The 12,854-nt window shown below is 38.5% G+C and overlaps 1 non-coding gene across 1 annotated transcript; it reads left to right on the top strand.

Moving 5' to 3' along the window:
- The first annotated feature begins 1,016 nt into the window (after positions 1 to 1,016).
- On the top strand, positions 1,017 to 1,123 carry LOC127124028 (small nucleolar RNA R71). Its single transcript, XR_007803672.1, has one exon. It is a non-coding gene; the product is annotated as a small nucleolar RNA R71 (small nucleolar RNA).
- The last annotated feature ends 11,731 nt before the right edge of the window (positions 1,124 to 12,854 follow it).

Raw genomic sequence — 12,854 nt, forward strand, 5'->3', positions numbered from 1 at the left:
AGTCTTTGGGGATATGGTATATGTGGTTTATACGGCGGGGGTGGTACGTAAGTTTTATCTTTGGGTTCTTCTCCTTTTTCTCGACCTTCCTAGTTTTCAGATTCCTCTGGTCCCTTTACTTCGTCCGTGAGTTTGGTACATTCCTTAGAAGTTCCAGGTTCACTCAATCTAGGGTTTGGTGGCTCATCATAAGCGTTTCCACTTGTAGGGTAATGGCATTGGCTTGTCCTCTCGGATTTTGTTGTGGTTGTCCAGGGAACTGTCCTCCAGGTGTAGTCTGAGGGGCTTGGTTTAAAGCTACCTGAGAGATTTGGGTTTCAAGCATCTTAGTATGAGTAACTATTTGGTCAACCTTGGTTCCTAACTGAGTAATCAATTCGTTAACATGAATTTTTTGGTTATTGAACTCCTTGTTTTGTTGGGTTTGAGCGGTGATAAAATTTTCCATAATTTTCTCAAGGCTCGGCTTTGGTGGTACAGGTTGCATAGGTTGATTTGATCTAGGGGCTTGATAACTAGGTCTCGGAGGTGCATTATTTTGAATAGGGTTATTGTTTTTATAGGAGAAGTTCGGGTGATTCCTCCATCCAGGGTTATAGGTATTCGAGTATGGGTTCCCTGGGGTGTAGTTCACTTGCTCAGAGCGGGTTTTGTTTAACAGACTGCATTCTGCAGATTGGTGTCCTTTGGTTCCACATATCTCACAATCCGATGAAACTGTGGCTACAGTATTCGGGTTTATGCACATATGCTCGACTTTGAGGGCTAATGCGTCCATTTTAGCTTGCATCATGTCTATAGAGCTTAGTTCATGCACTCCTCCTTGGGCTTCCTTCTTCTCAACTGTCGCTCGTTCGACTCCCCATGATTGATGGTTTTAAGCCATATCTTCGATGAGGGCACTAGCTTCAGGATAAGGTTTGTTCATCAGAGCACCGCCTGCAGCAGCGTCGATGGTCATCTTTGTGTTGTAATGGAGTCCATTATAGAAGGTTTGGATGATTAACCAATTTTCTAAGCCATGATGTGGGCATGCTCGTAACAACTCTTTATATCTCTCCCAAGCTTCGAACAGCGATTCTCCTTGGTTTTGGGTAAATCTAGTTATATGGTTTCGAAGAACGACGGTCTTACTCGGGGGAAAATATCTAGCAAGAAAAACTCTTCTAAGGTTATCCCAAGTCGTAATGGAATTGGGTGGAAGGGAATCTAACCATGATAGGGCTTTATCTCTGAGGGAAAAAGGAAATAATCTTAAACGTATTGCCTCAGGAGAAGCTCCATTGGTTTTAAAAGTATTTGCTAATTGAAGAAATATTTTTAAATGTTGGTTTGGGTTCTCAGTAGCGAGACCCGCGAATTGTCTCTGTTGCACTAGTTGTAATAGAGATGGTTTAAGTTCAAATTTTTTAGCTGGGATGGTTGGGTTTACTATACTAGAACTAGGTTCTTCATTAGATGGTTGAGCGAAGTCCTTAATAGGTCTTTGGTTTTAATCTTCGGCCATAGCTCTCTTAATTCTATGAAAGAATAAAAGTGCGCGAGCGTAACGTTCAGGTTCCGCCAGAGGGTGTACTAAGCTTAAACTTTCGGTGCTGCGAGTTCTTCGCATTGACCGGCGGGAAATAGCCTAAGTCTAAACGATATAACAACAGGAAAATTAAATTTGATGAAATTGGTCCCCGGCAACGGCGCCAAAAACTTGATGCGTGCTTTTCGCAAGTATACGAACGCGTCAGAGTAATATAAAAGATTATCGAATCCACAAAGACCAAGTGTCAATCTATCGTTATGGTGTTTATCAAAGGCAATCAAAATAGGTGTTTCTGGAGTATGCAATGAAAAGTAAAGTGTTGAATAAAGATTAATTAATAATAACAGGGTCGAATATAATTCACGTAATCAATGGATAATCCAAGTACTTGCTAATAGAGCTACTTATGGGCAATGTTTCCTACTTTGAAAAGAAATAATTTAACAGGAACTGTCACTTTCACGTATTCAGAACCGAGTTGTACTCCCTAATCAAACCCTCTTATTGTCACTTATAAAAAGGCGTGCATTGCGTTAGAGTAGTAAACCTATTTTTAAGAAATATAGTATCTTGACTAAGTTGAAAAGTATTATAACTTGAATTTCTTAACCAAAAGAGGTTCTCACGAACCAGACTCTAAACTTATAAACGCGTCCGAAAATAGTTTTAAAATCTCTTTTCTTCTTTATGTTAAAAACTCTTGATGAACTAGACAAACCGCTTTCGCTGTTTTTGAAATAGTTAAAAACAATTAAGCTTAAAAAGACGTTGGACGGCTTTCGATCTTACACAACGGAATTGAGGTGTGGGAAAACTTAAGTTGAAAGTTAAAATAGCCCTTAAGTGTTTCTACGAACAATTGTACGGATTACTGGTTCAATTACGATCCTTACATTCTAATCTTATAAATTTAGCTAGACATGGTAAAGTAAAAGTGCATTAAAATAAATAAAAGTAGTGAGAGTGCAGAAAGTAAATAAAAGTAAAAGCGAGTGCGAGAAATAAATAAAGTAAAGGCGAGTGCGGGAAAATAAATAAAGTAAAGGCAAGTGCGGGAAATAAATAAAAGTAAAGCGAGTGCGGGAAATAAATAAAGTAAAGCGACTGCGGGAAAATAAATAAAAATAAAGCGAGTGCGGGAAAATAAATAAACGTAAAGCGAGTGCGGGAAAATAAATAAGATAAAGACAAGTAATAAAAACCTGCTCCAATCAGAGGGTTGAATAAATTGCAATGCGGAAATGAAAATGGCAGCAGGATTAACTTCTTTCCAAAGTGCTCCAAACTCGATTACAGACTCTATCACAAACTTGATTACACAATTGTGGTAACACTCCAATGCGAAACGATTACCACTTTATAAAACTGAATATATGCCTAAGTGAAACAAAGTTGCTCTGAGTTTGCCTCTGCTCTAAGTTTGGATGATTGTAAAAGTGAATTCGATTTTCTATTTATAAGCAAGTAAAAAGATGGAAATGACTTGGATGCCCTTCAACTTGAAAATGGAGGGAAACTGTTTTCCTCTTGTGGCACCTGCCACAAGGCCATGGCGCCCGCCACAAGGCCAAAGTGAGGCGCCTTAGTGGATGTAGTGGAGAACATGGGAGTTGAGGGAAGTTGAGCTTGGACACGTTATGGCTTGGTCTGTGGCGCCCGCCATTGGGTAGTCCATAAGAACAAAATGCTGAATTTTAGGGTTTTTGACTGTTTTTCGCTCCTTTTCTCGATCGGGGCTCCGATTAAAGTAAAAACCTGAAAACAAAGAAAAACATAGCAATAACACAACAAAATGATAATAAAACAACTAGAGTGCATGTGAAATCGGAGTCGAAAATATGGTAAATTTCAGTGTGATCACGTCTCAAGATGTGACGAAATGCCATTAAGAAATATCCAAGAAGTAGAAATCTTCTATGTTTGGGGGATTGATTTTATGGGACCATTTCCATCATCAATGGGAAATAAATATATCTTAGTAGATGTTGACTACGTGTCTAAATGGATCGGGGCTATAGCCTCACCTACAAAAGACACACGAATAGTGATTGAGTTATTCAAAAATAACATATTCCCTAGATTTGGAGTACCGCACCTTGTTATAAGGGACGGTGGATCACATTTCGTATCCAATTTTTTTGATAAACTTTTAGATAAATATGCAGTTAAGCATAGAGTAGCAACACCATATCACCCGTAGACTAGTGGACAAGTGGAAGTATCAAATAGGGAGATTAAGCAAATCTTAGAGAAAACGGTTTCAATATCTAGAAAAGATTGGTCTCAAAAGCTTAAAGAAGCATTATGGGCCTATAGAACTGCTTATAAAACCCCGTACCAATTAGTTTACGGAAAATCTTGTCACTTACCTTTTGAGCTAGAACACAAAGCCTATTGGGCCATTAAAACCCTAAATTTGGATTACCTAGCAGCTGGTGAAAAGCGCATTCTAGACATTCATAAATTAGAAGAACTACGTCACAATGCTTATGAAAATGCCATAATATATAAAGAAAGAACTAAAGCGTGGCATGATAAAAGATTTGAAAAAAAGGATTTCAACATAGGAGATCTTGTTCTCCTTTTTAACTCCAGGTTGCGACTTTTCCCTGTTAAGTTGCGCTCAAGATGGACTGGCCCTTACGAGGTTTCAAAGATCCTAAAGTCTGGAGCAGTTGAAATCAAGAACCACTCTTGTAATCCCTTCATAGTAAATGGGCAAAGGCTAAAGCACTACCAAGGAGGTGACATCCCTAATAATTACTGTTGCCACACTTTGATCAATCCATCTATCCCTACTTCTCAAATATGAGTCTCCAATCGTCAACTTAAAGACATTAAACAAGCGTTGCGTGGGAGGCAATCCATGATTTTTCTCTATTTTCTCACTTTATTATTTTCTTGCATTGTTTTTATTCGATATTTTATTTATGTACTTAACTGGACTAACCTTCGTAATATTTATGTTTAAGGTTTCAGGTCCCATCACTCTCTATAGCATTCTCCATTAACCATATTTTTCAGGATGTATAGTTTCGATGATATGCATATTGTGTTCAGGGATGAAATTCAGAGAAAGCGATATGCGGACCTATCTGAGCGTCCCATGTTACCCACTAGGTACCCTGACCCTGATTTCATGGAAACCTTAGGTCTTGAGGCAAGTGAGAGGTACCTATTCATTTAACTTCAATGGGAAGAATATGTTGATGCCATGCATGTAACCTACAGGAACCTAACCCTGGAGTTCTTAAGCTCCCTCAGTTATGAACTCTACATTGGAATTGCTTCTCAGAGAGGCTATATTAAGTTCAGATTGTTTGGAATTGAGTACACCTTCAATCATAAGGAGTTTGAGTTACTTAGTTTTTAGTGTGGCCTTGATGCTATGCCTGAAATCCCTTTAGGCTATTTTATGCAGGATGAGATATACAAATTCTGGAGTGATATCACAAGAGGAGGGAGCCATGACCCTTCTACCCAGTTGTCCAACATAATCCATAACCCAACCTTCCGATACTTCCAGATGATCCTAGCCCACACTTTCCTTGGAAAGAGTCATATTGATACCCATGTTAGTGCTGAGGAAATCCTCTTCCTATTTTGTATCACCTAGTCACGCCCTGTAGCCTTTGAAGATTTTCTGGTTGACAACCTTAACCTTACAGCCAAATCTTCTGAATGACTTATTCATATGGGAGGAACTGTGACACATATAGCGTCTGCCCTGGGTCTTGACAGAAAATTAGTTTACCTGACTTCTTACTGTGGCTACACCCTGATGGATGTTACCTTTTATTTAGACCGTGTCCTGATGATGAGAGCCTCCTTTAACCCGAACCAATATAAGCTCATGATGAATCATGAGACCATCAATTACTTTACTTTACCTGATCCCACGAAGACTAATGTCCATGACAAAGAAAATTGGACATACGCCTTAGAAGGCCAGGATGAGACACCTGATGTACCCAAATCCCCTCCAGTACCAGAATACCATCCCTTGCCACCGCCAGATAGGACCATAATGCTATCTAATAATTTCGATCTGCAGAGATGCGACATTCACACTGAGCTTATTGAGTTGCGCAGAGAAGTGGCCATCCTTCGCTAGGAGGTTACTGATCTTACCTTGCAGTTAGAGGTGTCTGATTCTACTAATGGCACGGAGGATGATTTCCTATACCAGGAAATCGGTGATCTCCATCGTTAGCTAGCAGAGGCACGAGATTCCAGTCGCATTGAGGAACCACCGACGCACTAAGGACTATGTTTTCCAACTTTTATCGCTTTATTTATTTCGCATATTCAGACATATATCTATATTTATTTCCTGGTTTCTAGATTTATTTTATTTTCGCATAGATTTGGTTTTCTCATCTTTTCCCTATGATATTATCACATCATATAATATTATTTCTTTTATGTTTCTATTTTATGGTTTCTTTAAATATTTTATTTTATTTTATTTTCTTATGTTGAAAAATTAATTATATCATGCATGTACAAATACATGGAAGAAGAACATATTAGAAGTTGCTATACATACCCCCAAAGTGACTCAAAGCAACCAAGCCCAAAGACCAATTTATGAAACCGGCCCAGCAGGAACAACAAAGATGGCGGGCGCCATCTAGTCCAAGCGACCGCCATGGGGTCTGAACATATTTCAGACAGAATCGAAAAAAACCTCCATTTTTAACCCAAAAACTCATCTTTAACCTCTCAAAGCCCCTATTTCTCCATTCTTGACCACCATTAAAATCCACTCAAATCCCATTAAATTTCCATTCAAACAAAAACCCACTACCAATCCTACTTCGATTTCCAATTTCCACCATTAAAATCCCATTTCACCATCTTCCCCTATAAACCCCATTTTTCTTCCTCATTTGCCAAGGGCAAAAATGGAGCATTATCAAGTCACTTTACGCAGAGGAAAACCCGGAGATAGGCAGATGAGGATATTCGAGGAGTTGCAGACAAAGGAAATTTTCTCCACCAGGTATATTGATGAAAACTATCTATATAATTTAGGAATTTTTCATAGTGTTTATTATATGTTAGATAATTTAGGATTGCATGATATTTTTATAAAAAAGGAACCTACATTTGAGTACCTGACCCGAGAACTCTTAAGTTCCCTAATTTATATTGTTCATCCTAACACTACTAGCACGTGTGGTACAGTACAATTTAAAATGTTTAATGTTGAATATGAGTACACTACCGATGAGTTAGCAGGTTTGTTAGAAATTCCTTACGGGGAAGATACCCTCTGAGAGGTACCCTTGGACTCTGAATGGTCATCTGAGGCATTTGAATTTTGAAAAAAAATTGACAGGTTTAGACACTGACTCTTTTGAGGGGAACCTGGCCTCAAGTATTCATAACCCGGGCATACGCGTTTTTCGATATCTGTTGGCTTGCAAAAATTTTGGCCGGGAAAATCCTAATAAAATCAATGCCAAAGAACTATTATTTTTGCAGGGTAGCCTCACAAAGAGAAAAATTAACTCTGTCCCCTTTATGCTTGCACATATGTGTGTCGTTCTGAAAAAGGGAGGGACTATTTCTTTTGGAAGCTTAATTACCTCCGTTGCTAGAGCTTTGCATCTTGACACTGAGTTGGCTACATTAGAACCATTACCTCACCACATAATAAATTTAAATTTTTTAAAAGATATGCGATTATGCAGGGTGAGGAAAGAGGGTGTTTATAACCTTATGGTTCATAGTGTAGTTATCCCAAGTGTAGTTTTACCTTGCTCTCGATGTACCGATGAGCGCCTTGAGAGAAATTGGGTCTATGATCTGCAAGTTCCACCTTTTACCGGTCCGATGCCACCAAACATACCTTTTGAAAAAGGTGACGGGATCGATGATGAGTATGAGAAGAGAGACCAGTCTCCTGTTCCGACCATGCCTTCAGACCATGCATCACCTACACATACTGCACCATCTTTTACTCACCCTTATGCAGGTACATCCTATGGGTTTCACATTACTGAAGAAATATGGAGAGAGATACAAGCTCAAGAAGAAAGGAATGATGTCTTATTATCTGCCATGAATCAACAGCTGAAGGACAACATGGACTTCATGCGTGAATCACAGCGGCAGACTGATAGTTCTCTTCGCAACATCATACAATCCCAACAAGCCCTCTTCTCTGATCAGCAGCATCAACAAGAAAACTTTCAGAGACACTTTACCCTGATGGAGGCCACTCAAGGCTCCGTACTGGGTAACCTTTGACAGCTGCGAGAATCTGATGCCACATTACCAGCTAGATTTGATCGACAAGAGTTTTCAAGAGAGGAGCATCATCGCAGTAGGAGTCGTCGTCCCAGGCATTCAGAGCCAGGAGGCGAGGGTACCAATGGTCAGCAGTAGTGTCATCCAAGTTACTCTTTCCTCATCTCTTATCGAAACATTATGGACAATGTTCAATTTAAGTGTGGGAGGAGATTTCTATGCTTTACTTTTCTTTTAATTTTTTGCATCTACCGCTTTATAGTTTATTTTAGTTTGTTAGTTTATTTTAGCTTGTTAGTTTCTTTTCAATAAATTGCATGTGCTAGACGAGTCATTTGTGTAGTCTATCCTTACTTCCCCATTACTTGAGCCTTACAAAAAAAATTTGACAAAAAAAACAACTTTTCTTTTGAAAAATTTAGGCTTTTAGACATGTTTAGGATAGGATGTTAAAGACTTGGGAAAAATTTAAAAAAAATATTTTCCTCTCAACACCGTAAGCTTCTTGACTTTGGAAACTGATCCTGATACTTACTATATTATAGCCTTATTTTTAATCCCAAATAATAAAGCCCTTAAGTAGTTTATTTTAGCAGTCAGCTCTGGCTTAAGCAAACTCTACATAAGGAAACCGATGAAAATAAGTGAATGATCCTAAAATTCTTGTATGCTAAAAAAAAATACCCGTTACTAGTTGGTTCAGAGGTATCTGGTTCTGGAATTGGTAGGGAAGATTACGGTCCGATCCCCCATAGCTACAATAGGGAAAACAAAAGGGTTACATTAATTATGTACTAGAGCCCCATGCAAAAATAAAAAAATGATAAAATAAAATACCCGTTGTTAGTTGGTTCAGAGGGATCTGGTGCTGAATTTGGTAGGGCGGATTACAGTCCGATCCCCCGCAACTGCAATTGGGTAAAATGAAAAGGGTTACCAAACTTATGTACCAGAACCCTATGTAAAAGGATCATAATCACTAACCGGTCACCTTACTATGAGTATGTACAAATAACAGGCTTAATATGAGTGCACTTGAATGAAAAGGGATTTAAAAAAGGGATGAAAAAGGTAGGCTTAAGTATAGTAACATGATATGGATTGGTTTGTATAGGAAAGAAGTTTATGACCGCATTTGCGGGAAGTGTAACCCCGATACTTTTGGTTAATCAGTTAGTACCTATCAACACATCCTTGAGTGAGCTTAGAATCTTTTAGCCTAAATTGAATACTTGTATGTTGCTGTTTTTTTTCTTTCGTGATCCATAAAAGTTTTACTTGAGGACAAGCAAAAGTTCAAGTGTGGGAGAATTTGATAACATTGAAACACATTGCATATTTGACTCGGATTACACATGCTTATTAGGTTTTTATTGTCATTTTCTTGTGTTATGTTTTCTTTTTGTCCTATTTTCAGGTAATTTTCCCTACAAGAGCCTTTTGTGAAGAAATGAAGCCAAACGATCAAGAAATAGAAGTTTTTGTGGAAAATTGTACACATGGCGTTCAGCATGGCGGACGCCAAGGGGTGCCATGACGTGTAAGCTGTCAACCGATGGTAAATGCCACGTTCCCATGATCCTTTCATTTTGTTCACATGGCGGGCGCCATGGTTGGGATGGAGGGCCCCATCTTTGTTGGCTCGTTCCCACTAAATATAGTTAGAGGGCAATTTTGTTTTTTCCTAGCTTTTCAGAATCTCTATATATAGGTGTCTTCATTTCACTCACGAGGGATCCAACTTAGTTCACAACACTAAGCCTAAAGTTCACCATTGTAAAAGCGATAATCCTTCACCTCGGGGGGTTAACGCACTTGAGTTGTAGTTAGGTTGGAGCACTTTACAAACAATCTTGCCGCCGTTTTACTTTCCAGTCAAATTTTACTTGCCAATAAAGTTTATTTTCCAGTGTACTAGATTAAAGTCTCTGATTTGTAGCAGGTTTCTTATTCAAGTTTATTTGCATTTACATTTTATTTATCTTGCATGCTTTACTTTATTTACTTGTCTGTCTTGCTTTTACCTACTTGTTTATTAACTTGCACATTTTATTTTTGTGTTCTTTTAAACATGACTAATTCTTCCAAGTATGATTTCTATTTCCATGTCTGGCTAAATATTTAAAGGTTAGGATATAAGGATCATCGTTAAGATGATACTCCATAATTTGTATCTATAGAAATTCTTTAGGGGCTATTTTGATTTTAACACAAGTTTTCAGTACTTATTTTGATCGGCAACTACGAAAGTAGAGCCGAGATATAGTTGAGTAAGATCGAAAGTCGACCAACTCTTAAAGATAAACTTGGTTAGTGTTAACTGGTCAAAAGTAGCGAAAGCACTCTGTCCGATTAATTAGGAATTTTTAACATTATTAGAAAACGATTTTGAAACTATTTTCGGACGCGTTTGTAGGTTTAAAATCCGGATTCTTGAGCAAAAGCCATGGATCTCTTTTAAGTTAATTTTTCCAAATCAAAACCACTTTTTAACTAAGTCAAGAATTAAATTTCTTAAAAATAGGTTTACTACTTTAATGCAACAAGCACGCTTCATAAGTGACAATGAAGGGAATTAATTAGAGAGTAAACTCGGTTCTGAATACGTAAAAGAGACAGTTCCTATTAAATTGATTATTCCTAAAGTAGAAAATATTGCCCCATAAGTAGTTCCGTTTAGAAACAATCGGAGTATTTCCTAACTAATGTGAATTATATCTGAGCCTGCCTTTTTTATATGAATTTATTTATTTCATTATTTCCTTTTCTGTGTACGTGAATTTACTTATTTGATTTGCCTTAGATAAACACTGTAACAATAGAAATCGATAGATTGATGATTTGGTATCTGTGGGAACGATAATCTTTTGTATTACTTTGACGTGCTCCATATACTTTCGGATAGCAAACACATCATCAGTTTCCTTGGGGAATGCCATCAAATTTTATGCCAGAAGGGTATGCGCCTACCTTTATTTCTCTACCGACATCTAGCCCGGTCATGTCAGTGCCTCCTTCGATTGTTCATACTCTTCCTCGTGTTAAGGATACTATCTACCTTTCTGAGTCGTCTGAGGGCCAAAATGTATATGAGAAGATGGATGAGATGAAAGATCAATTCCTCGGGCTGCATAAAGAGTTGAAGACCTTGAGAGGAAAAAACTTGTTTGGGAATAGTGTTGCTGAACTCAACTTGGTCCCCAATGTTAATATCCGGGTGAAATTCAAGGTCCTAGACTTTGAAAATTACAAAGGGAATACTTGCCCACTAAGCCATCTTGTGATTGTCACAACTGGGTTGCGAAAAAAACAACCGGCGAAGGAAAAGGAACAGAAGAGTCGCCACCGTTCGTTATTTATCCCAAAGGAGGGAAAGGAAACGATCGAAGAAAACCTGGAGAGAAAGGAAAAGACAAGGTCTCGCAACCAAATCTAGGGTTCGGGAGTCGGTTATGCGAAGGGAAGGTATTAACACCCCTACGCATCCGTAGTACTCTACGGGATCCACTCTTGTTGTTCTTGTCTAAAGGGTGTAGGTTTATCTAAGGTACTATTTACTAAAAGGAAGGTTAAAAGAAAATGACTCGCAAGGATGTCGCATCCACTGCCTACGTATCTCATTTGAGTATGAGAATCAGAGTCTTCGTAGCTCGGCTACCTATGGGTTAAAAAGAAGTGTGCTCGATAAGACATCGCATCTTCTGCCTACGTATCTCATCTGGAATGAGAATCAGAGCAAAACGTAGTTCAACTAACTACGGGAACAAGGGTCTCGATTGCAACTAGGGCAAGATAAAGGGAAGGTCTCGATCGCAACGAGGGAAAGAGAAAAGAATCGCAGCAAGGGCGAAAGCAAACAAGGATTAGTTGTTAGTCGTCACTCAAACTCGGCAAGACATCGCATCTCGTGCCTACTTATCTCATCTGAACATGAGAATCAGAGTTGTCGTAGTTCGACTAAACTAGGGGTTAAAGATTGCCATCTGAACATGGACTTACAAAGGAGGACACCAGCTGTGTCAAAGGAAAGTGGGCAATGTGTTCAACGTCCTAGCAGTAGGTGTCGCAGCTCGCTGAATCGAGTCTTAGGCAGTTACCTCTTTGCAATAGAACGGACTATCATGCCACAAGATCGGAGATGCACGGAAGGTCTAAAAGTGGGGAAGCTCTTCCCTAGAGTTGTCATGCAATATGGACCTATGTGTTAGGATTTACAGTGGGGAACATCTACCTAATGTTAGCATGCAAAGAATAAGGGAATTCTACCTATGTTATCATACGAAGGGTTCTACCTAATGGGTGCTACCTAAACGGAACAAGAGTCGACGGATGGAGCATGGAAAGGAGCCACGGATAAGGGTAGATGGAGATGCCTGAGGAAATCGACTTACAGGTAGATGCCGATGCATGAAGCAATTGACTTACAAGAGAAATGGCGATGCATGAAGCAATCGACTTACAAAAGGATGGATGAATACGTGCTGGTTCTGTTAAGTTTTGAAAATGATTACTCAATGTTGAATCGAGCTTTTGATCTTGTTTTGAAATGATTATCGGATGTTCGTTTTAATTATTGTATTAACAGGTGAATAAAGAATGAAAGAAATAAATATTATACACTTTATGGGAGAGGGGTACATTTGTTATGAAGGGGGATTGTTCATGGCAATCAAACAATAAGAATATATGCCTCATACATCATACAAGTAGGCAATAATTATCAATCAAATCAAATAAGTAAACAAGTGTGTAATCAACTAAAGAATCAAATAATGAAATAAAAATGAATTAAACAATGCATGAGAGGTATGAACATGTTAAACAATCAAGCAATAGAAAGCATGGATGAAAGAAACAAGTATAACAAATAACAGATGAATCAGACAAATGAAAAGATGCACAAAAGGGGTCCACTGAATAATTTAATCGGGAAATGAGGTAAGGACCAAATAAAATCAAGATGAAAGGCCTCTAATACATGGCATATGAGATGAACAAGGGAGGATCAAAATATCTCTTCAATTTCCATAAGCAATCCCTAAGTCAAACATCGATCATAAAG

Source organism: Lathyrus oleraceus, chromosome 2 (genome assembly GCF_024323335.1).
Source record: "Lathyrus oleraceus cultivar Zhongwan6 chromosome 2, CAAS_Psat_ZW6_1.0, whole genome shotgun sequence".
Taxonomy (NCBI): Eukaryota; Viridiplantae; Streptophyta; class Magnoliopsida; order Fabales; family Fabaceae; genus Lathyrus; species Lathyrus oleraceus.